This window comes from Pyrus communis, chromosome 14 (assembly GCF_041283825.1).
Source record: "Pyrus communis isolate YQ-2024b chromosome 14, ASM4128382v1, whole genome shotgun sequence".
Classification (NCBI taxonomy): Eukaryota; Viridiplantae; Streptophyta; class Magnoliopsida; order Rosales; family Rosaceae; genus Pyrus; species Pyrus communis.
This window is the reverse complement of record NC_142578.1, coordinates 11,205,564-11,232,214: the sequence shown is the minus strand read 5'-3', so window position 1 is coordinate 11,232,214 and position 26,651 is coordinate 11,205,564. Positions and strand designations below refer to the sequence as shown.

At 33.6% G+C, this 26,651-nt stretch overlaps 2 long non-coding RNA genes across 9 annotated transcripts; one reads left to right on the top strand and one right to left on the bottom strand.

Annotated features, from left to right (window-relative positions):
• Positions 1-1,395: 1,395 nt before the first annotated feature.
• LOC137738408 (uncharacterized) lies at positions 1,396-4,014 on the top strand. Of its 8 annotated transcripts, none has more exons than XR_015955602.1 (6): positions 1,396-1,535; positions 2,158-2,411; positions 2,588-2,648; positions 2,746-2,794; positions 3,117-3,318; positions 3,818-4,014. It is a non-coding gene; the product is annotated as an uncharacterized LOC137738408 (long non-coding RNA). The 8 variants fall into 8 exon arrangements; XR_015955598.1 differs by having other exon boundaries at positions 2,507-2,648; XR_015955597.1 differs by having other exon boundaries at positions 2,497-2,648.
• A 4,128-nt stretch (positions 4,015-8,142) lies between these two features.
• LOC148691227 (uncharacterized) lies at positions 8,143-9,871 on the bottom strand. Its single transcript, XR_015955965.1, has 3 exons — positions 9,632-9,871; positions 9,091-9,145; positions 8,143-8,627 (listed from the first exon to the last, which is right to left on the bottom strand). It is a non-coding gene; the product is annotated as an uncharacterized LOC148691227 (long non-coding RNA).
• Positions 9,872-26,651: the final 16,780 nt, after the last annotated feature.

Genomic DNA, 26,651 nt, shown 5'->3' with positions numbered 1-26,651 from the left:
TTCAAAGCAGGCACATAGAAAACCCCTGTGATCACTTGAGTCATCCCACTCACTTGTAGTCTAATGTTTCCTTTCCCCAACACAGTCATACTAATATTGTTCCCTAGTTTCACACTTTCTCTAAAACTTTCATCAAAGTCAAAAAATAGCTTCCTCTTTCCACACATATGATTGCTGCACCCCGAGTCGAGGAACCAAATATCTTCTTTGACCTCTGGAGCATCTACATACGCCATTAGCAACATTTCTTCATTAGCCTCAGCATAATTGACCTTTGCTTCCTTGTCTTTCTTAGGACACTCATACTGAAAGTGCCCTAATTCTTGACAACTATAGCACTCAATTGTTGACTTGTTAAAGGTTTGTCGACCTCTCCCTCTGCCTGTTCCACGAAAGGTTCCTCGACCACGTCCTCTTCCTCCAGAGTTCTCTTCATAGACCACCTTTAGTGCTTGCTCCTCCACAACATGTCCGATCATCTGCTATTCATGTACCAACAAACTGCTTTGCAGTTCATCAATTGAGAGAAGATCTAAATCTTTGGATTCCTCAATTGAACAAACCACATAATCATACTTAGGAGTCATCGATCTCAGAATCTTCTCAATAACTTCTACATTTGTCAATTTGTCACCGTTGATTCTTCTCTTGTTGGCTATGGTTAGAGTTCGACCAAAAAACTCATTCACAGTCTCTCCTGTCCTCATGTGAAGCATCTCAAACTCCTTTCGAAGTGCCTGCAACTGTGCTCGCTTGACACGAGCAGTCCCTTGATACTTTTGCTTCAACGAATCCCAAATCTCCTTAGCCGTATCCTTGTTCAAGATTTTTTCCAAAACAGTTCAATCAATTGCTTGAAACAAATAATTCTTAGCCTTTAGATCTTTCAACTTTTGATCCTCAAGCACCTTCCTTTGCCCCTCCGCGAGTGAGGCTCCTTCTGCTGCTGCAGTGATTCCATACTTTACAATGCTCCAATACTCCTTTGAACGTAGAAAATTTTCCATAAGCATCGCCCAATGGTCATAATGCCCATCCAGTTTCGGAATGGATGCTTGCACAAAACCACTTCCTTCTCCTGCCATATTCTCATATATCTTCACTCAAAAATTACTCTCTCTCAAGCTTTAATCAGAAACCCCAGGTTGGGGCTCTGATACCAAATGTTAAATCTGAGTTTTGTCAACAGAGATCTTTTGCAAGCTATGAGAAATCATGTTAATATTAAACGAAGAACAAACAGGCTTTATATAAGCCTTACACAGTAACTGAATGAAAAACATGCAGCCCACGTTGAACATAAACCTAAACGTGGTAGAAGACTAAGTCTGAAGGAAAAACTGATCCCTAGATTCTAGGGTTTATTTCACCATGCAGTTGAAACTGCTTACATAATTAACCCTAAACTTACGTAGTGGATAAAACCACTACTTCTAACACTTTTCCCTATTCGACTAAAAGTATGGAGCTCCTCTCGCCCTAATCCATCCAATTAGAGATTCAATCGGAGATTCTGGAGCACAATCGGAGTTCTTGTAAGCCACTACAATCATCTCCATCTTCTCTCTTTTCTTATTCAATAACTTTTGCTAAGTGATTTCTAGGGTTCCTCTCAAATCCGGAAGATCACTGTTTTTATTAATATTGGATTGATTTTTCTAATTCTTGTTAATATGTTTACCTGGAAAGATTATGTACTTGAGATCCCCTCTTTTCTTGTTTCCAATTTTTGTTGTCGTTTGCTTTCAAGTGAGTTTTGAGATATACAAGGATTTATTTTTCGTTTCGGTATGGGTGGTAACGGAATTTGATCTGGAACTCAGTAGATTTTGCTAAAATATATTTTTTAGTTAAATTCAGAGTTGTGTTTTTTTTTTTAACTGGGTTTTAAGTTTTAGTAGAAACACGAACCACTTTTGGTGCAGCTAATGGGATTGTTTAGTTTTGGATTAGTTTGAAAATTGTTTAGCTTTTGCGTTAGCTAATGGGACTTTGTTGTGTTGAATTAGTTTGAAAACTTGTAAAACTACAGGAAGTATGAGTTTGGTAAATTTAATGTCTTTGACTCTTTGTAGTGTACAATTTCGCACACTTTTTCATTCGGGATAAATCTGCATTGTTCGTGATTTAAGGAGTTTTAGCAATGTTTGTTGCCAGGACATTATGAAGTTTTGTTTCTGATAGATTCAGCAACATGCTTGGGATCTTTTTTGAGGTTGGAAATTAAGATTTTGAATCAGATGCAAGCTGTGGAAGTTTTTGTTAAGGTAGGATCAGTGTTGTAGTTCATATACTTTGGATTCACAACAGAGATCAGAACAGGGTGCTTAATACATATCTTGGTAATGAGTTTGAGAGTCATGACTCTTATGTCAAAGCATCCAAGGATTACATATGCAGACCTATACCAGGTGATTATAGTTCTGAATAATTTACTCAGCCGATTGTATGAATTTAGCTCTTCAAATTATTTGCAAATGAAGACCTTGTACAAAGACCATCACAGGCTTTCCTAAAATACGTGGGAGATAGCATGGATTCTTTAATGAAGACAGCAATTAAGGGGCATGATTACTTGTATTTTCAGCTTGCTGGTGTGCTGCAGTTGAGTTCACTGCCCTGCCATTGCTTTTTTTCCAGGCAGGAAGGTATGTTGCGGCCACTGATCACTTATTTCAAGAACACATAGCTAGTTTCCATATCACTATTTTCAAGTTTTCATCTGTTTTTTGTACTTTTTCTTAGGATTCTAAAATTTCTCCTAAGGAAGGACGACTTCCAGGTGCTAAACGAGGTTTATTCGAGTACTTAATATATCTTCTTCAAGTTTTATTTTTCCCTATTTTAATAGTTCTCATATGCTAGCATTTTAGTTGGATTATAATTCATAAACGTTATGCGTTGCAGTATTAGATATTTAGAAGTTTTTTTATTAGACTAGATTAGAAGTTCTCTAATAATGTCTATTAGTTTATACGTGCTTCTGTATCCTGGCTTTCTTAATTCATGCTTGCTTGTGTATCATTTTCAATTAAATTGTTTGGGAGATGAAGTTTTTGGTTGTTCATTAATAGAAGTTTAGTTTCTTATCCGTGTGTTCTATCTTTTGATAATAGGTGCACCATATTTTAGGGAAATGTTCTATAGAATGGGGCTATCTGACAAGGATATTTTTGCACTATATGGGGGTGATACATTGGTAATTCTCCCTCCTTGCACTATATGGGGGTGATACACTGGGGGTTGCTGAAACTTCCGACCTATGCAGCTTTAGTGGAGGATCCTGAGTTCCGTAAATATATTGATCTGTATGCAAAGGTAATTTGGGTTCAGGCTTGTTTCGGTTCTATTTTGCTGGTCAACAGTTGGATTATTTATCACTGCTAGTGCTAGATTATACTTACAGATTTACCGTGTTTGTTAATTTAGAATTTTAGAGCTACTTTAATGTTGTTGGTTGGCACTAATTTTAACAAACAATCAAATGTGGCTCACCAATTTTCTAGTGGTGCATGATCTGATCAACTCTGACGTATGAATGTAATATGTTTTCCTGCATCAGTGACAAAATTTGTAATCTGTTTAGTTCCTTTGGGTTTTCATCTCATCTTGTTTTTCCAGCGCGTGCTGAGTGGTCTTTGTACAACTAGTATGATTAATACCCTGATATGAGATCCTGTTGGTGCTTTTGAGTTTTGACCATATTAAAATTCATCTACTTTAGTTATATCTGTTTTCTTCTTATTGATATGAAACTATGATTTTTGTAAAAAATTTCATACATTATTGATGGTTCCAAAAATGCCGCTTGTTGCAGGTTTTGGCTAAAGACTACATGATGCCATGGATGTATAATGTATAGGACCATTCAACTAACTTCAAGTAAAAGTGGAGCGTTGCTTTCGTAGTTTTATTGGTACTTGTATATGATAATACATTGTATAATGATTTACATTAATTATAGTTCATTATTAATAACAATTCTTCATATCTAGCTTATAGATATTTACATAATTTATAGATTAGTCATTTTAATAATTATTTATTTCTAGTTTATAAAATTAAATAGAATAATTTATATCTGGCGTCAAATATGACGTCATATATATATTTTTTACACCTGCTATCTATTATTAACGACGCTTCAGATAGTGTCGCAAGGTTGTTGCAAATAGTACTTGCGACGGTTAGTTTGCGTCATATATGGTGTCAAAACATTTGTGACATAGGTTTATTGCGACACGTCCATTATCGTCGTAAGGCCGTCGCTAAAAGCTTTTTACGATATTTTTAGCATTTTTTGCGACATTCCCGTTCCGTCGCAAAAGGCCCTTTTTTTGGTAGTGATAATTTATTCTTTCTAGTGAAATGCTTTATTTTATTACTTGTCATTATAAGAAAGTTTTTCTTCTCACTTATCACATACTTATTGTTTACACATTATCCAATTATTAATTTTTTTATTCATACATGTGTTGTGGCTTCATTTGACATTTCCTAAAAACTAATTTTAAATTTCCATGTTTTTGAGCAAATTTCCATCGAAGGAAATCGATATCAATATCGATATACGATATATCCATTGGTATTTCCACAAATTTGACTATCGATATTTTCACCGATATCAAAATTTTAAACACTGGGTAAAACACAAGCATTTAACATTTCCAGTTTTTATGAACTCATAGGATCATCCATGACATGCATACTTCCGGAAAAAAAACTATGGCTTTTCTTATTTGCGAAGAGCTTAAGAGCGATGCTCGTTGACAAGGATGTTTTCGATTATTTAGAGGAGCTTAGCATGTACAAGTAGCAACATACAAGAACTTTCCATTTGAATCCCACCTTGATCTTAGTAAGCAATAAATAGATAATATATAAAAGATCGACCCTTGGGATTTTTGACAAAATGCTTAATGTAGACCGAATCATATTTAGATTTACTTGCAAAACAGGGTAGTACGCGGTGTTAATCTAGGATATTTATTATGAATCAACAGAAGGAGAAAAACGTCATTGTGCTAGCTAATTGATAAAAGTATATAATGTGGATCAAATAGAAAGTAAAGTACTTTAAATCGCTATACTTGTTATTAAAATTGAAATGAATTAAAATTTTATAACCAAAATATAGTAACTTGGTAACCAATTTGTGATCTAACTCGGTACATATTGCTGCAGATAGCTGTCTTCCTGATTAATTAGACTGGAAAGACCCTCCAGCCAAAATAAAAAGTGCCAAGACCTTAAAGTCAAGCAGCCCCACTTGAGTTATATATACACTAAAATATAATATTTGGTTATATTAACAATAAAATGGATTTATTAAACATCCAAAAAAGAGTACCTCTGATTAGGTATGTACAAAGAAAAAGCTAATTAAATCATGCATCCAATGGCAATGGTAGCAAGGTGCTTGGAGAAACTTCTTGTGATTGCCAACCTAATAAAATAGATTTGTATATCCGACATGCATACATACATGCATGCGAGCAAAATTAACTTATTAGTGAGATTCAGCTCGACGATCAACAACACAAGGGTTAAGGGTGGAAAGGAAAAAACCAAACTAGTCTCTACATGTTAAGAGACAGATGCACAATAGACAACAAGCTATATGCTATTTACTTCTTTAGGGTTTTGTCATTTATATCGACTTTAGTCTTGTTGCTGACTCATTGTTCTTGCAAACAATTAAATAAGAAAAAAAATATTTATATATATTGTATATAATGGGATTAATTAATTAATATATCCGCTTCTACCTCTTTAATTTTTATCAAGGTTATGATATCTTAGAGGTGTCTGGAATTGGGATATAATTCTCCATTTTTGTTGTCTAGTTAATGGCGTGTCTTGAATTTGGTCATATATATGCTACAGTTCACAACATCTTCTTGGAAGTAACTACATGTTTTTCTAATAGAGCAATAGAGAAGTTCATTGATCAAAACAAATACAAACATTCCATGGGTACAATTCTCCAGTGATGTCTACCACACATGAACATCAAGACACCAGTAAGACGGCAAACGCAACAGACTTAGCAACGGTGAGCACATACAACCATTGCAAGAACAGTAAAGTCACAAACATCTTGCCTAAGCAATTAATTAACACAAAACCACTACGCGGGACAGCACAAAGCAAATAAAAGAGAGATATAATACTTGAGAGCAACTACAGTTCATATAACATTAGGGTAGGACGAATAAGTGATTTATCTTAAGTTGAAAAATGCCTACTAACTGCAGAGCTAGCATTTGAAGGCATGATTGCTTATTCTTTAACGGATATCAAAAGTCAACGAAAACTTAGCAAGTTCACAGCGTTTGGTATGGTTCGTAAGACTTGGACTTGAAACTTTGTTCTTTGATCTGCTGTAAAGCCTTGCAGGTTGAAAGGCTGATTTATCTTCAAAGCGTATGCAAACATGATATTTTGTTTTATTTAGGGTTTTCACACGTACACACGTATACACACCGTAGTTATGAGTTAATTACGAATATTGTGCATGTGAACATAATCCGTTTTTCTTATGCTTTGGGAATTTGAACAAATTCTAGCTTGAAGGCTAGCATTTTTTTTGCGGCTGTACGCTTTTTTTTTTTTTTTTTTGGGTTCAAACCATATTTTCTTCGTGCCAAGTGTCAGATAGGTTTCAAAATACAGGATGATATAATATGATTTTTTTTTTTTCTTTTTACCACTGCAATACTACATGACATGCCGAAATGGTGTGACGAGTTTATATATATTTACATTGTTAGATTAGACTTTAATTTGGAATCTTTTTCTTGATTGTAGCATGTAATATGTGAATGTAATTCTAATCTAAATAGGGATTAACATAACCCTATATATATTGTAATATTTTTCATAGATCAATACAAGAAGTCATAATTCCACGTACATAAATTTATCTCACTTGCGTTAATGTATATCGACATAATACCACATGATATGATAATGTGGTGCGAGGAGTTTATATAAAATACACGAATCTGTCGGGCTGGCTCCAATGTCATAAACACAAAAATTTTGAAGCCAAAGAAAAATAAAGTTACAGATGATCATTAATGTGGTGGTAGTAGTACAAACTGTGCAATGTAATTGAAGTCAGCACATCGGAAAAGAAAATCGTTTCAGAAAAATCAGAATATTAATTCTTTTGGAAGGAGGAAGGCACAAAGCCCCAAAGGAAATGGAAATGGAATCTGTAATTTTTCTGCAAACAAAAAAGCACAAAGGAAACCTAAAAAATTGAAGTTACAAAATAAGGGTTGCAAGGCATTTTTTTGGAGTCGTGTCTCTATAACTACTACGAGAAATGCGCCTTATCCTAGAAATGTTTTGATGCCAACTGTAGTGCAAAATTGAAATGGACTACAAATCTCAATCCTTGAGAATTACAAGTGGCTTTCTCACTTGAAAGCTTGAAATAAACATACCGTGTATATATAGAGAGAAACCCTTCAAAACTATCTGTCAAAGAAAACATAAATTAATGAAGAAAAACTTGGATTTGGGTTGACATTCCCAAGTTCTATATGCAATGCAATGAAATGAATCATTGTATATTGTCGTATATTAATATATTATTATTGTAAATGTCAAACATTTTAAATCATATCATATATATAGAACATTTTTGTTGTTTTATCAACAGAATTGTGTTTACGTCTATTTATGTTACAGTTATATAACTAAACGGTTTTTTTTCATTAAATTTATACGCGGTTGATCTTCTAGTTGAAGGAAGGATGACTTAAAAAACGATTGGTTTCTCATATCAGGTAGTCTACTAAGTTATTTAGAAAATTAAAATCATTAGTCACTAGTAGAAAAAACACTTTGCGCGACGTAGGTACTTTCATCGTGCAAAGTCAAAAATTGTTGCCTAAAAAATAGCACAACGAAACCTGCGTTGTGCGCTAACCGTCGTGCCAAGGCAGTGACAGTATGGTTTGCGCAACGAAGAAGTAATTGCGCGACACAGGTATCTTTGTTGTGCAAAGCAGTTTTGCGCGACGCATGTTACTTCTTTGTCGTGCAAACACTTGGTTTTTTTTTTTTTTTTGGCAAAAATATTTTTTATTTAATTTTTAATAAATATTGTAATTAAATTCTAAAAAATAATTAATAAACCAAGAAAAAGTATTTAATTATAAAATATATGAAAATATACATACAAGATGTCCGAACAAAAAAATAAAAAACTACAACAACTAGTCTTCTAGGTTTGATACATCAGGCTACTGGGTATAGGCTGGGCGAAGTGGCTGGAAGGTCAAAGGTGGAAAAAGATCAGGTGCTGGCATCGGGATTTGGACGCCGGACATCTGTAAGGCTCGTAAGATCATGCTCATCTTCTTGTCCTGGGCCGAAAACTGGGCTGCAATCTAGGCTTTCCGAGCATCCTGGGCTGCTTCCTGGGCTGCACTGAGCTGCTGAACCAACACTAATGACGTCAATGATGCGGGCACCTGGGATGCCTTAGGAGTAGCCTCAGTAAGGGGTGTAGGCTCCCCAATCAATGGAGCACTCACGGCTGAAGCAGTAGGTGTTGAAAATACGGGAGGAGCATTGGTCACAACCCGACGACGAGTGATCAACTGTGACATCTATACAATTTTTTAACCTTAAAAATTTAACATTAGAAACTAATTCTTTCTTGCATTTGAAACTAATCAATTAGCAAGAAAAGTAATATCATATCCTTTCTTGCATTTGTTCACATATATATAAAGCAGTATTGCATACTAATTCAAAAGTAGTTTTGGTTGATCAACTCCAAACACATGGTTTACTTGAAATAGCTGAAACAATAAATATAATCAAGGCAAGGCAGCTATACTATACACAGAAGCTCAATGAAACTAATACAATTAACATGAATTAAGCAACTGCAATGTTGTGTTGTGTTGACCAACTGAACTGATCAAGGACAACTTCTTCCAACACCCATTGATTTATTCAACTCAAACTAGTCTGTATAAAAATATTTTTAAAAATTAAAATAAAAAAACCCAACAGAATACCCACAAGGATAGTGGATGTCATTTCAAAAACTATATAACAAATTACCTGAATAATCTCTTGTCATTTTTTTTCTTCTTGTTTGGTCTCCAACACTCCAAGTCTCCAATCAAAGTGAGAAACGTTAGTTCATAAAATCGATATTTCCAAGAGGCAACAAGATCTGTGTTTTCTTATCTGGTGCTATGTCTACATATATATACACACGCATATAGAAAACAAGAGGGTTTCATTTAACATAAAAAAATGAAACAAATCTCATGACTAAGTTATTGAATTCTATTTCGAAAATAATTGATGAACAATAAACACCATAAATAAATCAAAAATCTTAATAGGCTAAATCTACAAAGAAATTACCCAGAAAATAATCATGAATTTAAAAAATTTAAAACGAAAACCCAATGCAAACAGGGTTGTGGCTATATTCATCTTCTTTCTCTTAATTATATACATTCCTGTATTCATCAATTTTTCTATTTTAATCGTAATTCCCATTAAAATGCAAACAGAGCTTTCCAATACAAATAGAGAAATTAAGGTGGGCTTGCTGTGATGAGAAATTAAGATGCGAAATTAAATAATTTACCTCGGAATCACTGTGGGCTGTGACGGCTGTCGACGGTGAAGCCAGCGAGTGCTCGAGGGTGAAAGGTTTGAGTCTTTGAGATGTGCTGCAGACTGCAGTGGGTGCTGCAGACTACAACTGGGGCTCCAAAGGCTGCGAGGCTGCGGCTGCGGGGTTGCGAGAGTGGAGTGGTGAGTGGTGGTCTCTGAAGGGAAGAATGAGAACACCTAGCCTAGGGCTATACAAAACAAAAAGCGCCCATTTTTTTCTAATTAAACCGCCACAATTTTAACAAATTGCGCGACACAGGTATACATTACGACGTCGCGCTAACACTCTTTGCGTGATGTCGTAGTATGACTTCACACAAATTATATTAAAAAAAAATTATTATAAAATTTACTGAAAATGTGACTTTACTCATTTCAAATTCATTTTTTTTAACATAAAACACAATAATATATTTTTCTAACAAAAACTCGATCTGAATTACAATAATAAATTTAAAGCTACTTAATAAATATATATACCATTCAATTTCTTAAGTGTTATACGTACAAAATAAATAAATTTAAAGCTACTTAAGAAATATATATACCATTGAACTTGATGGGATACACATTCTACGAAACTAGTTTCAACGATCAAACCGTCAAACTTGTTTGTATATACTTCGAGATCGCATACACCAAAAATCATAAAAAATAAACATTTAGAGATCAAGTAACGGGACAAAATTTTTTGAGGTCATAAATGAAAAATCACCATTTAACGGTTATTTTAACTTTGAATTTGATGATTTTTTATAGCTACACTTCTTGACCCTATATGAATACAATGAATAAACTTGATCTTCAATTTAAAATATTTGCACTAGTAGATACCACAAAATCTTATGTTATACTTAATGAAAGTATAAATAAACTCTTAAGTGTTAGTGAATTTATTGTTTTCATGGGATACGCATTCTACGAAGCTAATTTCAACGATCCAACCGTCAAACTTGTTTGTATATGCTTCGAGATCGCATTCGCCAAAAATCGCAAAAAGCAAACATTCAAAGATCAAGTAATGAGACAAAACTTTTCGACGGTTATAAACAAAAAATCACCATTTAATGGTTATTTTAACTCCGATTTTGATGATTTTTTACAGATACACTCCTTGATGACCTTATATGAATACAATGAATGAATTTGATCTTTAAATTTAAAATATTTGCACTAGTGGATATCACAAAATCTTATGTTATACTTAATGAAAGTATAAATAAACTTTAAGTATTAGTGAATCTATTGTTTTCATGGGATACGCATTGTATGAAACTAGTTTCAACGATCCAATCATCAAACTTATTTGTATATGCTTCGAGATTGCATACGCCAAAAATTGCAAAAAAACAAACATTCAAACATCAAGTAACGGGACAAACCTTTTCGACAGCTATAAACGAAAAATCACGATTTAACAGCTATTTTAACTCCGATTTTGATGATTTTTTTACAGCTACACTCCTTGATCCTATATGAATACAATAAAATAATTCGATCGTCAATTTAAAATATTTACACTAGTGGATACCACAAAATCTTATATTATACTTAATGAAAGTATAAATAAACTCCAAGTGTTAGTGAATCTATTGTTTTGATGGGATACGCATTGTATGAAACTAGTTTCAACGATCTAACCGTCAAACTTGTTTGTATATGCTTCAAGATCACATACGCCAAATATCGCAAAAAACAAACATTAAAAGATTATGTAATGGGACAAACCTTTTCAACGGTTATAAACGAAAAATCACCATTTAACAGTAGTTTTAACTCTGATTTTGATGATTTTTTATAGCTACACTCCTTGATCCTATATGAATACAATGAACTAATTCGATCATCAATTTAAAATATTTACACTAGTGGATATCACAAAATCTTATGTTATACTTAATGAAAGTATAAATAAACTCTAAGTATTAGTGAATCTATTGTTTTGATGGGATACGCATTGTACGAAGCTAGTTTCAATGATCCAACCGTCAAACTTGTTTGTATATGCTTTAAGATCGCATACGCCAAAAATCGCAAAAAACAAACATTCAGATATCAAGTAACGCAACAAACCTTTTCGACGGCTATAAACAAAAAATCACGATTTAATGGCTATAAACAAAACAGCTTTGCGTGACGCAGGTGTACCTACATCACGCAAAGTTTTTTTTTTTTTACCCCCTTTTGCATATGACATCCAAAATCCAAACCTAACCTCTATGATTTTCTTTTCAATTCTTCCAAACTTTGAATTTTTTTATTATTTGCGTTGCATGTTTCGAAAATGAACTTGTGGTTGTTGATTGAAACGGGAATCACAATTTATTTTTGTTTTGTGACTATCTGCTTTTCCAATTTCGCTTTTGGTTTCTCCAATATATTTATAGAGAGAGAGAGTATAGACTTCAAATTTTTAAATGAAGGAAAAAAAATATACATTGCAATTTGCAAGGTTTATGCTTTTGACTTGTGTTAGAACATAGGAAAGAAAGATAAGAAGTGACATTTCCGTGTTGACTTTGTGCAACGAAGCTAAGCGACATGTAAAACTGTTTTGAGCGACGCAGCAAAGTTAGAAAAAAACGGTAAAACATTCTTGGTTTGGTGTCAAAATCTTGCGCAACGCAAAAAACGTCGTGCAAACAGCCTTTGTGCAACCACATTGTGCGATGAAGTCTGTCGTTGAGCAAAACGGTTTTGCGCGACGTAGGTGTGCCTTCGTCGCACAAAACTGTTTTGCGCGACGCCAAACATCGTTGCACAAAGTGCCGTTGTGCAAAGGCGTTTGCGCGACATTTGTGTTTAGCATTGCACAAACATGTTTTACGCGACAAAATTTGCTGCGTCGCGCAAACATGTATTTGTACTAACGAGTCATATAGGTATTATATATCATGTCCAAATATGCACGCTCAAATTCATAGTATGCTAATATGTTAGATGTCATGCAAAAGATCAATGTCCTCTTCATATTTGAGAAGAAATTCTAAAATTAAATTATTAGCTAGGGTTCTTAGTAGAATTGCTATCTTGTGTACATGCACATTCACATGTATCTCCTTCATCTTCTGTGCCAAATATTATTGCATAGCTGTCTCAGTTCAATCTGCCTTTTGCCCTTATGCTATTCTTCTTTGGTTGTCTTTGTCTTTATAATTGTTGAACTGGTTCTAGCTAGTTCCACTTGTTGGAAATTTTTGAGTAGAAATTTCATTGTCCTACATTGGTCATTACTAAAAGGTTCCCTTATTTTATAAGGCTTTGTCCCTTATAGAAAGTGATTGGAGTGATAGACCATGAAGAATAAAATTGGACTAAGCCTTGGGGTTGGGCTTTGGGGTGTTCTAATTAATTGATAATTATTTTTATCAATTGACTTATCTTTTGAGATGAAGTCTGAAGTGATGAAAGAACGCCAGAGAGCAAAGCACCCCTTTGAGAAGATGTCTCCCAATAGACGCATCTCATTCTCATACCTGTTGCGAACAAGCATAAACATATTATATATAAATCCATCGGCATGACATTTAGAACACAGAAAAAACAAAATTTTCTTCTACAATCCCAAACATTCTTTGTCACATCCCGGCCCGGGGGGGACCACTTCCTGGGCCCGCTCCACCGCTGTAGCACGATATTGTCCACTTTGGGCCCCGACCACGCCCTCACGATTTTGTTTCTGGGAAGTCACGCCCTGATTTCGGTTGGGGTGTGTCATTCTTACTGAGAGAACCACAAAGAAATTTGTCAGAAGTCAAGTTTTCTGGTGCTAGAATTCTGACTTAGATCGTTGAATCCTGGTGAAGCAAACGTCCGTAGCACTACAAGTACTGAGTAGGGATGAAATTTCTGTTTCAAGGACATTGCGGTACGCAAGCCTTGATCTTCAATTTGTCTGTTTAATATTATTTCATTTTGTTCATACTCTGTTAATTTATTTATTTACATTTATTATTTATTAGCATAAATAAATTTATCAGGGATTATTGATATATCTCCAACGTCACCTTTCCCCCGATTCTTTTATTTATCTACTTCATATTGTTAGATCTTAAAGCAAAGTGCAATTGTGCGAATTTATTTTAGGCAATTGAAACATATTAAATCATGGGAAAATCCTAAAAGCTCTCCTTTTCTTTTTGGACTCCTTTTTGGGTCATTTCGTTAGTTTAGAGATAATAATCTATACTGAATCACAATAGGTAGTGGCACTTAAATGCAAAAACGAAAAGTTCAACTTCAATGCATACCTGTTTTTTTAAGAGGGTTTAGGGTTTAAGTGCCCCACTATTTTCCCATGATTTATTATGTTTTAATTGCCTTAAACAAGGGATTATAAGATTAGCTTCTTTCTATCTGTTAACTACTTCTCTGATCAAGTTCTGTGGACTTGACACTCTTTACAGATTGATCGATCGGTCGATTAGGACCGTTAACTGTTTGAATGGACGACTTATTTGATTGGATTTTCTGCTTATTTGCCCCAGAAATCATGCAACCTGAACTTGACAGTCCATTCAAGAACAAAAATGGGTAAAGATTTTAACGTCTAATTTTAACGGCTGTGAAAACAAAAAGGTTCATTTTAAACTTATATTTTGGATTTTGGCTTAATTGTAGCAATATTCCTTGAATTTTACCCCTAGTTCAGTTTTAGTCTCTTAACTCTAGTATTAGTTTCTTTAGTCCCGGCAACTTACCAATGTGTTGTACCATTGGTCATTTTCACTAATGCCGTCTATTTTTTTCGTAGTTCAACATGTGTTTTGTTAGGTTTTCAAGTCCATCCATAGTTCGATCTCCTACCGACTTTGAAATAGCATTGCCTAATATTTACAAGTTGCTAAAGTCCAACTGTTTTCATTTTGTATCTTTATAGTTCAAATTTTATTTTGCTTTAAGTTTTTTTTTTTTTTTTTTTTTTTTGAGTACGTCGATATTTTTACACTAGGGGGAGAGTGAGTTCGGCTAAGCCATACAATGGGCAACCTAATTTGGTATCGAATTCGTCAAGATAATAATTTATAAATTTTCAGTTGTTTTTTAGCTTATTTTAATTGTCTTTTTTAAGTTTTAAGTTGAAGTTCCTAATATACCTCTATATTTAACGGAAAAAAAAGGCGTTTGTGGAAATGACCAATGGTGCAACACATTGTTATATGTATAATTTTATTTTATTTTATTATTATTTTTTTTTTTTGTCAAAGGCAACACATTATTAAATTCGATGACTAACGAAACTAATATAAGAGTCAAGAACTAAAATTAAATTAGAGCTAAAATTCATATCCCACAAGTAAGCCTTCAAATTTTATAATCGATATTATGGTACCTTGTCCCATCAGAACAAAAATTTCCAATGTGGGTCGACTTTAAGGTGTATTATGCACTACAAACTAGTACCAAATTCTTATTTTTCTTCTCCTCCTTTCCACAAAAGTAGGAACAGGTGGAAAAATTATGAGGATAATATGGTTACCGACAGAAGAATGGATATTATGTGCTTTCATCGGTCGACTTTAAGGTGTATTATGCACTACAAACTAGTGCCAAATTCTTATTTTCTTCTCCTCCTTTCCACAAAAGTAGGAATAGGTGGAAAAATTATGAGGATAATATTGTTACTGATAGAAGAATGGATATTACCATAAAAGAGATTCGAAACTGAATTATAGTAAGTCGAATTGTGTAAGCTCAACTCGATAATGAGTGAGTGTTCATTCATTCATTTGTATAGAGTTACAATTGATTAGTTTGTTACACTTGAAAGATAAATACAAACACTTGAAATGTATACAGAAGTATTTGAAAGTATTGATGTCATCAGATAGGAGAGTTATGTAGATGATGGACTGTGTTGTTACGATATCACAAAAGATGTTTGAGATGAAACCAAACTCTTCTGTTGCAGATTGCAGTAGGAATATTCAATTTGAATTGGTGCTGACGTGGAAAGATGTTTAGGGTTTGCTGAATTATCTGAAGTAGTCTTATCAGCGACATCAAAAGAGGTGAATCCAAACAAAATAAAACATATGTATGAGTGAATACTTTTAACTACATGAGAACAAAATCCCTTGCCTTAACTTTTATTTTTATAGTAAATAGATACAATTTTTTTTTTTTTAATATGAAACGATATTCATTAGATACAGTTAAACAATATGTCAAAGAAGTCTACAAAAATCAAAGAAGAAACTAACAATTAAACTAATAATCCTAGAATGGATGCTGAAAAACTAACTTGAAACAAACCGAATAAACAAAATAGACAACAATGGTAATAATAAATATGGACTCACATCACCAAATGTAAGCATAACTCAAAGTAACTCAAATCCTAAATTAACTCATAACTCTACACAGTGACTTCCTCCAACGAATCAAATTTCAAAGAAATCTTGTTTGAGTAAATTGTTACTCTTCTGAGTTATTCAACACATTATACAAGGTTACATACAATAGCTATAACATAATGGATGCTAAACTAACTCCTACAGTTAAGCTAGCATATAATAGAATAGGAAAAATATATTACAATTAACTTGATATATGCAGGATTGATTTGTTAGTTGAATCACACTGACCATTTCCTTATATAACATTATGCATCAAGTTAGAGTGTATATTAATCACTCTTACCTTACTAAGTAGTAAAATAAATTGTGGGAAACCCAGCGCCTTGGTAAACAAGTTTGCTAATTGATGATGTATTCGAACATGAGTAGTCTTGAACATTCCATATTGGAGCTTTTCACAAACCAAGTGACAATCGATTTCAATGTGCTTCATGCATTCGTGGAAGATTGGATTTGTTGCTACGTGGAAGGCCACCTGATTGTCATAATGTAGTGTAACATGCTACAAGTGTTTGACATCAAATAAGCAAGTATATGTCTCAACTAGAGGATCTCACAACAATTGGATGATATGGACCGATACTCACCTTCAGTCATTGAACAAGAAACTGTAGTTTGTTTCTTGGTCTTCCAAGACATTGGTGAATGACCAAGCAAGATGCAATAGCCAATGATTGATCTCTTGATGTCTTTACAGCATACCCAGTCAGCACCACAAAAGGCTCTCAAATAAAGTGATCTAGAGGTTCAAAAGAAACAACCTTGTTATGTTGTTTGATTGATATACGAGGTTGTCCATGAATTGGCTAAGAACATGTACTGCCAAGTCAGGTCTTGTAATGGTCAAGTATATTAATTTTCCAACAAGTCTTATATACACATAGACATATCATTCAGTAGTGCACCATCAGTTTTTGTGAGTGTGAGATTTGGTTCCATGGGTAATTTCATAGGCTTTGCACCAAGAAAGCATGTATCCTCGAAAATTTCTAAGGCATATTTCTACTATGAGGTTGTAATGCCCTTGGCTTGTTAGGCAACTTATAATCCCAAGATATATTCTAATTTTCCAAGATCTTTGTGGGACCATGATTTTCTGGACTCGTGATACGTGGTGAGAAGGATCAGAATACTCAAGGCCCATGGAGCATAGTCTGGATATCTTAAGGTAATTATCATTCTAGAAGGATTAGATATCTTATTCTAGATTTCCTCCTAAACAGTTTTCCGATTTGATGAAGATTACTTTCCTTACTCAAGATCCCTATAAATACTCTAGCTAGGGTATTTACCGGGGGAAATCTACTTCTCTCTAAATTTGATATTCTCTACAACACACATATTCTCTCAATGCCTAATAGAGGCCCTTATGCCGCCATTTACGCATAGACACATCCATGGAGAACTCATCACTTAACGCCCTACCATAGGCTATTAATCAATAATAGTTTACTTTGTTTTTCCTTAGAACTACACCCGTGGTTTGATTATCCTTCTAGCAAATATGTAGGCAATCATATTCGAATTCAACCACACCCCGCAATCAACCTCATTTTCACTTATTGGGATCATAGGCTAGTCCGACTGGATCTCACCTCTATTCGCGGATGTGCACGAATTTGGTTCCAGCAATTGGTGCTTTCATTGAGAGTGAACTCATATTCCCCCGTCCAAACCACTCTATCGACATGAGAATCTACTTTGGGCGAAAAGTGATCAAACAAAAAAAATTTTGAGTAATTCAAATTTTGAGGGTGAACCACTTAAATTCGGAGTCCATTTCATTATAGTTTCAATTCCAAGTCCACCAAAGGTTGATTGTTTTAATTTGTTAGCCTGCAAGTTTTGAGTGTTAATAAGCATAATGCAATGGAATCCTTCAAATCAATGTTTTATTGAAGTTTATAGAAAATATGAAATCTTGGAGCAAAGAATAGGAGTGGAATTGACATGAAAAAGAAGTAAAATATAGTATTCAGAAACTCAGATATGAGCATGCCTGATCAAATCACCACAAAAAAAAATATTATTCTTTTTCTTTTCGTTTTTTTTTTTTTTTCAAAACAAGAGAATATTATTCACCTCAAAGAAAGACACTCAACTAAAAAGAAAACATAAAAAGAAGAGAGAAGGGGAGGAAGTAAAGGCACTTCGCCTACCTTCTCTTGCTACACTAGTGGCTATGATCTTTCTTTTTCACCAGAGTAAATAGCTGCAATTGAAACTAAACAATATCAAAATATAAAAAAAATTGTTAATCTATTGTTTGGGTCATGTGGCTTTCTCAACCCAATGGTGGGTCTTTAGGCCACGTGGTTTTCTCAGTCCAGAAATGAACAATTCGACCGAGTCCTAATAGAATTGGAATTACTAAGGAATTAGATTTAGGCGTAGCTCGGTTGAGTCCTAAATAAAGTAAAATTGCTAAGGATTAGGATCAATTTTGATAAGATTTGAATCATGCCAAGAAACAAAACTTATGGTTGATTAGAAAATGAGTGACTAGGATGAATAAAGGACTAGGTTCAAAGTCTTAATTCAAGTCAAAATGGTCAAGAACAGATAGAGAAAGGGTTTTGGTAGAAGAGGGGATTAATAAGATAAAGTCAAGAATATCTAGGTAGATGTCGAGGAGTCATAATCCTAGTAGGACTCTACTTCGATAGACTTGGCTATCATGAAATTCACCTCTATAGATAAAAGTGATTCTGCAACAGAGAGAGACTCTCTTCAACTCAACACACAAACTTAAACACTCTACTCGGAAACTCTAGCTTTACACACCTCTGAGAAAATATTAATTATTCTAACCCTTTCTTTAACACACATTCAGTTTGGATTAACAACACTGTGTTTACAACCGATGACAACTTCAGTTTAGATTAACAGTATTAGAGTCCTAAAATCAAGCAATCAAGGAGCATCTTCAGTTTGGATTAACAACACTACTTTTATTTCGGTTGGTTACCTATCTAAGTCTTTGCTGGTGAGAAGTCCTTGATTCTCTCACTGAACGAGGTCACTTCATTAGATTTTTAGGTGGAGTAAGGTGTTGCTCAGTGTTTGGCAAATTGAAAACCAAACCCTTATTGAACTTTACAATAAAGGCTTGTCTTAGGGTTCTAGAACCCTAGGCCTACAGGCATTCCTTCTTCAGCCACAGTCGCTCATTGCAGAAGTTAGTAGCACGTTTAACACTACAGCACCACATCTATTCTACTCGTCTGACTAAGCTTGGTCACGAGGTGGCACACTCGTATTCACAAGGACGTAGTTAACTTAGTAGTTTCTCATCATGCGCACCACGTATGCTGTGTTTTTACGTAAGGGGAAAAGAATGAAAGGAATGAAAGTTGCATTCATTCTAAGTGCTTCAAGTATTTACCAACACTTGGGGAATGAAAAAATATTTGTGGCCCACCTAAAATGGGGAATCATACTCTTAATTATTAGATTATTGAGAAACAGGTGATATTTGGATTCTTAGAGAAAGCTTCCATTCTGAATTAGCTTTTTCTATTTAAAATACCTTATCCCCTTCTCCCTTCCACCTCTATCTCTGCATATCTTCATCTCTTGTTATGTTGTTGCAAAATGACTCCACCCCTTTACCAACTACCTTCCACCTCTGATCCATTTGGGCATGGGAGATGAAAAGGAAGTCTTGGGAGATAGCATTTTGTGGGCAGGAATCAATATCAAAGGAATGGTTGAGAGTTTGGAAGATTATGCAGGTTTCAGCCAATGGACAAACCTTCAATTGAGTACCCTTCAATTAGGCCTGGCAAACGGGTTGTGTCTGTCGTGTTCGTGTCGTTTTCGTGTAACACCTGTTATCTTAACGGGTCGTGTCGTGTCACACCCGTTATCTTAACGGGTCCTTAACAGGTCGTGTCACTTTACCCAACGGGTAAAGTGACCAGACCCGTTATGACCCGTTAAGAAAAATATATTTTTTTTTACAATTTGCACATACCACACATTGCGACATAAATATTACTTGAAAACATCAAAACATTTCTCGTTCAAGTACTATATCTACACTCGAAAATGAAAGCCTAATAAAAAAAATAATACATACACTACTAATCTATTACAAATATTAAATGTATATAATTATTAATATTATAGTTGATTCATACTTTTATTAAGTATATAAATTCCACTAGTGTAAATATTTTAAATTGAAGATCAAATTCATTCTTTGTATTCATATAGGGTCAAGGAGTGTAGCTGTTAAAATTCATCAAAATCAGAGTTAAAATAACCGTTAAATCTTGATTTTTCGTTTATAACCGTCGAAAAGCTTTGTCCCGTTACTTGATCTCTGAATGTTTTTTTTTTGTGATTTTTTGCTGATGTGATCTCCAAGCATATACAAACAATTTTGACGGTTTGGATCGTTGAAATTAGTTTTGGAGAATTCGTAAAACGATAGATTGACTAACACTTAGAGTTTATTTATACTTTCATTAAGTATAACATAAGATTTTGTGGTATCCACTTGTGTAAATATTTTAAATTGAAGATCGAATTCATTCATTGTATTCATATAGGGTCAAGGAGTGTAGTTATAAAAAATCATCAAAATCGGAGTTAAAATAACCGTTAAATCGTGATTTTTCGTTTATAACCGTTGAAAACCTTTGTCCCGTTACTTGATCTCTGAATGTTTTTTTTTTGTGATTTTTTGCTGATGTGATCTCCAAGCATATACAAACAATTTTGACGGTTTGGATCGTTGAAATTAGTTTTGGAGAATTCGTAAAACGATAGATTGACTAACACTTAGAGTTTATTTATACTTTCATTAAGTATAACATAAGATTTTGTGGTATCCACTTGTGTAAATATTTTAAATTGAAGATCAAATTCATTCATTGTATTCATATAGGGTCAAGGAGTGTAGTTATAAAAAATCATCAAAATCGGAGTTAAAATAACCGTTAAATCGTGATTTTTCGTTTATAACCGTTGAAAAGCTTTGTCCCGTTACTTGATCTTTGAATGTTTTATTTTTGTGATTTTTTGCTGATGTGATCTCCAAGCATATACAAACAATTTTGACGGTTTGGATCGTTGAAATTAGTTTTGGAGAATTAGTAAAACGATAGATTGACTAACACTTAGAGTTTATTTATACTTTTATTAAGTATAACATAAGATTTTGTGGTATCCACTTGTGTAAATATTTTAAATTGAAGATCGAATTCATTCATTATATTCATATAGGGTCAAGGAGTGTAGTTATAAAAAATCATCAAAATCGGAGTTAAAATAACCATTAAATCGTGATTTTTCGTTTATAACCGTTGAAAAGCTTTGTCCCGTTACTTGATCTCTGAATGTTTATTTTTTATGATTTTTTGTTGATGTGATCTCAAAGCATATACAAACAAGTTTGACGGTTGGGATCGTTGAAATTAGTTTTGGAGAATTCGTATGCCATCAATCAAGTTCCGTGTGTGTGTGTGTATATATATATATTTATTAAGTAGATTTAAATCTATTTATTTTGTACGTATAAATTATAATTGACTGGTACACGGAATAGTACATACATCACGTGTCATTATAAAAATAGTGAGATATGTCATGACAGTCATGTGTGTGATAAAAAGTTAATAACTTAAAAAAAAAAAAAAAAATTTCTCACCACTTCTATTAATTTTCATTTTTCCCTCTTTTTTTTGTTTCCTTTTCAACTTTTTCTTATCATTTTCACTTTTCCCTCCAACATCTTTCCCTAATTCCCTCACTTTTTTGTTTTATTTTCAACTTTTCTTAACATTTTCATTTTCCCTCCATTTTTTTTTTCAAAAAGGCGGCAAGTTGGCAAATGCATGATCATGATTCATGCATATTAAATTATTAATTAATATGCATTATAGTTTTTATAAAATTTAATATATATATATATATATAATTAGTATAGATAGACTTAATATTTTGGGGGTATAATTATTATAGTATATATAATAATTATAATTATTATAAATTTTATAGTTAATTTAATATATATATATATATATATATATATATATTATAATTTTTAGGGGTATAAAATTGTAAAATTAATGTATATAATTATTACAGTATTTTTTTAGGGTTATAAAATTATAAAAATAATATTCTGCTTATCGTCGTGTTTACCCACGTGTATACCCGACCCAACCCGTTATCTTAACAGGTGCTTATCAGGTTACCCGATAAGACCCGATTCGTTATCGTGTCGACCCAAACACCTGTTAATTTCGTGTCGTGTCGTGTCGGGTTATCGGGTCGTGTCAGAAATTGCCAGGCCTACCTTCAATGGTTAATTCCCTGGCTTGTTTGGGAGCTAGGTTGGGTTCTCAATTGGGTTTCAGGTCTTTGCTTCTACTTTCGATCATTAATAGATTAACTAAGAAAAAGAAGAATCATAAGGGAAGAAGATGAGGATTTTTAGAGGGTGAGGAGAGGAACTCTGATGAGGAGAAATTTTTGTGTTGTGGGTTATCTCCACTTTGATCCTTCGTCGATGAGGGGTGAAGAGGGCCTTGGGATTTCAATTTCGTTATGTTTTATTAAAGGGCTTTTATTTCTCCTTTTCTGGTAATTGATAGCACACAAGTTTGAGTAGTTTAATTAATTAATATTTGCATTGAATAAATTGTATTAATGATTTAGGGTAGATAATTAGCTGAATAAAATTTATAATCTGTTTTTGTACAAGAGTATTTTAGTAATCAAATTGCTTTTGATTCCAATTCATCAAGTTAATTAGTAAACAGTTAATATGGAATCTTCATCAGTCTCACTCCAATTCTAGCTAGTTTAATAAACATCTTTAACAAGAATCTGATTCTAATAACAACCTATTCCAACTCCTCCTCGACAATTTTCCCTAATGAGATTATGAATTAGTAAACGAACCGTAATTGTACTTATAATGATAGTTTTAATGATGATTGTGATCATTGGCGGCCTTCTCTATTACATTTGGGCTTGCTGAAGAAGTCGAAGGCAAGGTATAAATTTCAATGCAACCGTCATTGTGCAAAAGATCAATCAATCGAGTTGATATGAAAAAAATTAATCATAATTATGGGATGATAAGGACAATGGGGAAAAGGCAATAACCATTGTCATAATTTCATGGTAACGACTAATGAAGGTCAAATGATCACGAACACCTTCACTATGATATAATATTCATCAAACGGTTTTGTATTCCATGAAAATAACACATGATGACAATTCTATATTTTCTTGCACAAGAAATCTTAAAAACAAAAAACAAAATGGTAAACAATCCATGCTTGCAAAATTGCAAACAATTGCTGAAAATTGACTCTAAAATGTGACAAAGGTCGTTCTAAAATGTCACACTGTCGCATTTGTGACTAATTGCAACGATTTGTTAATATGTTTCACATTCAGTGGTATATGAAAACAACCTTGATTGGACTAGCAAGATAAATGGTTTCATCTGTTAAGGAACTTTTGGACGGCCGCGATCGAGTGTTTAATTAATCCCATAAATAATCAACAACGACACAATCAGAATGCCAATTCTGGTAACTGTAGCAGTTCTGCAAAAAGTCTTCTGCTTTTTAACAGGGACAAGTATTCTCTCCGGATTCTCACAATTTGGATCTGGGAATCAATCAATTGTGTTTGTTCATCGTATATTGTACGGTCAGTTTTCGTTTGGTACTATTTATATTTAATTTAAAATTTAAAATTTAAAATAATTTCTAACCGCACGATATATGATGAACAAACACAATTAATTAATCATACAAATAATCCGAAAAGGATTCTATTCCTTTTAACAGCAATACTATTAACTAATTTATTACTTTTAAGATGTTACCCAATTAGGGTTTTTATATATAATATGAATTTCTAGAATTTGGTGAAATCAAATGGGAATCAATTTTTCTCAAACCCTAGTCAAAACGAATCAATTTTTGGAGTGACATTGTTTTATGTTTTTTCTTTTATGTAGTTTTTGTAACTGCTTAGAGAAGAACTTTTACTTATACTGTGTTTTGCATAAATGACGTCTTTTTTTTTGTATGTCTGTCCTTCTTAGGGCTATGTATGCTGTAATATGTCCGTTTGGACTTTATTTTATAAATATTCGGTACCTTCTAACAAAAAAAAGGTCAAAACCAATTATTATTATTAACATTTTAACCTTGAACAATTAATTAACAATCATTAACCTAAGATTCATTTGGCTTGTGGACAAAACTAAAACTAAATTGGAGTTTAATTAAGTCGAACTTGCTGCTTCGATCTCGTTTTCTACCCTATTTTTCTTTTGTAGCTAGCTGCAGTTTTGCTAAGCACTTACACACCATATTGTCCCTACAACAATAATTCCACACACCATACTCACCAATCATTTGCCCCAAAAGGTCCCAAACAATAACTAAAAGGTTCTTCTTTTTTTAAAAAAAAAAAAATATTTTACAAAATTTCTACTATGCTCCGGTCTATCTCAAATATCCATATTTTTAGTTGTTAAATCTTGGTTATTGATTTTTTTTTATCAAGAATCAAACCGTCAAAATCTCAAATGTATGAACATAGTAGAGAATCGAATCTCATAACTTCAATTATTTTGTTGAGTCCTTGGATCCAGCATAGTTTGAGCTTCATCATGGTCACATCACAAACTCTAACCCTGTTAAAAAAGCTGCATAACAAAAAGTGGCATCTAGTGCCCTTTAACTATTGGCTAGCTAGGATGGTCCATGCAGAAAAAACATTGTATCGTATTTATCAAGTACCTTACCTCACCTTGCAGTGCATTGCAAGGACCACACATATACCTAGCTCACATTCATATAGTTACAAGTTTCAAAAACCCAGCTCAAACAAACTGTACATCCAGCACAGCGAGCTCTCCTACACCACAGAGTTATGTACACAGAGCAGCACCCGTCTTTTGTGGGTGTCCTCACCAAAAAAATTGACCTTGAAAAATAATTATACGACCCTTAAAAAGTAGGGTTTGCAGAGTTTTGGTTTTTTGGGAGGGAAGAGTGGGAGAGGACAGATTGACATAAGCCGATATGCAAGCATTTGAGCCTTTAACATATAAAATCTGGGTGAAAGTTACGTAAGCCTGATTGTTAAGCATTTAAAACTGCTACTACTTCCAGTGTGGCAGCGGAGAGACCAGAAAAGTCCAGAGATTCATCAGGGAAAGATACAATTTTTTGGGGACTGCAGATTGCTAGGGTACGCAGGGTGCGCAGTGTGCACATAGGGTGAGGTCAGCGTGGTGTAGGTGTAGAGTAAATGTGGAAGGAGGAGGAGGAGGAAGAAGGAGAAGAGAGATGGATAATATGGTAGGCGGCGGAGGCTTCCTTTAGAGGACCACCTCCTTTTAACAGACCACTCTATGAAAATTGCTTCTCACTCTCATATTTTCTCTGCGTGCGCCTCACATTATATATATACACACACACACACTCAAATACACATATATAAAATTAAATTGCATACAAAAGCATATAAATACAATCCAATCAGTACTTATTTTCGTTTTCTAAATCTCAGTTGAAAGAAATTAAATGTGTTTTGGAATGTCAAATTTGTGGGATATATGTAGGGTTAAGGCTTAAGGAGCAAGTAATGACATATAAGTTTACTTTCATCTTCTGAGTTCACACACACAACACACACACACACAGAGTAATTTATATTATATTAGAAATTCTCTCATCCGAACGTTAATGTCCGGACTTAATCCAGATGTGCCTTCAGTCACCCAACTCTATGCATGGCTGGTTGACAACGTTTTATATTTCACGGTGCCAATCGCACCTCGCCTCACACCCATTTCCCTCAATTTTTGCTTCATTTTTTGTTTAATCCTCGTCATGGCTTCTTGTTTTATTCTATAGAAAAATCTTTACAAGTCAAAAGCTACCATTTTTTTTCTTTTTTGAAAATGAGAACCGTGTTTGGAAATCCATATTATAAAGTTAATTTTCAGACAATTGTTTGATGACAATCCAATTTAATGGTCTTTTAGTTTTGATGTTATGGAAATGCAAATGCATAAATTTTTAAACATGGCTTGAAAGTTCAGGCATACTGGAAATTATTTCTGAAAATGGATTATGAAAGATCAGTCTTACATCATGTGTATTTTCCAAGGTAAGATAAAGGTTTGTTAGGCTCTCGAAATCAAATTAGGACAATCGTTTGTCCAATAAGCAAGGCCGTTTCTGAAATTTTGAGGGCCCTGTGCAAAATTTATAAAAAGGCCATTCCTTAAGATAGTTTTAAAAAAAGGTAGGACAATATATTAATGCTAGAAAACAATCACTTAAATCAAAACAAAGTTTAGCACTCACTGATTGCAAGTTAAAAAATGTCATTAATAATAAGTATAAAGAGCTACAAACATAACGTTCACTAAATAATCAAAAGCAGTTCAATCTTAAAATAAAAAATAAAAAAAATAATTAAAAAAAAGGAAAAAAGAAAAAAAAAACTACAAAAGCTCTAACTTTGAAGTTTCACTTGAATATATAACATTATTATATAATAAAATTGAAAAAAAAAATACCATTTTCAAAAGTGTTATTATTGGCACTCAAAATATCTCATTATACTCCAAATTTT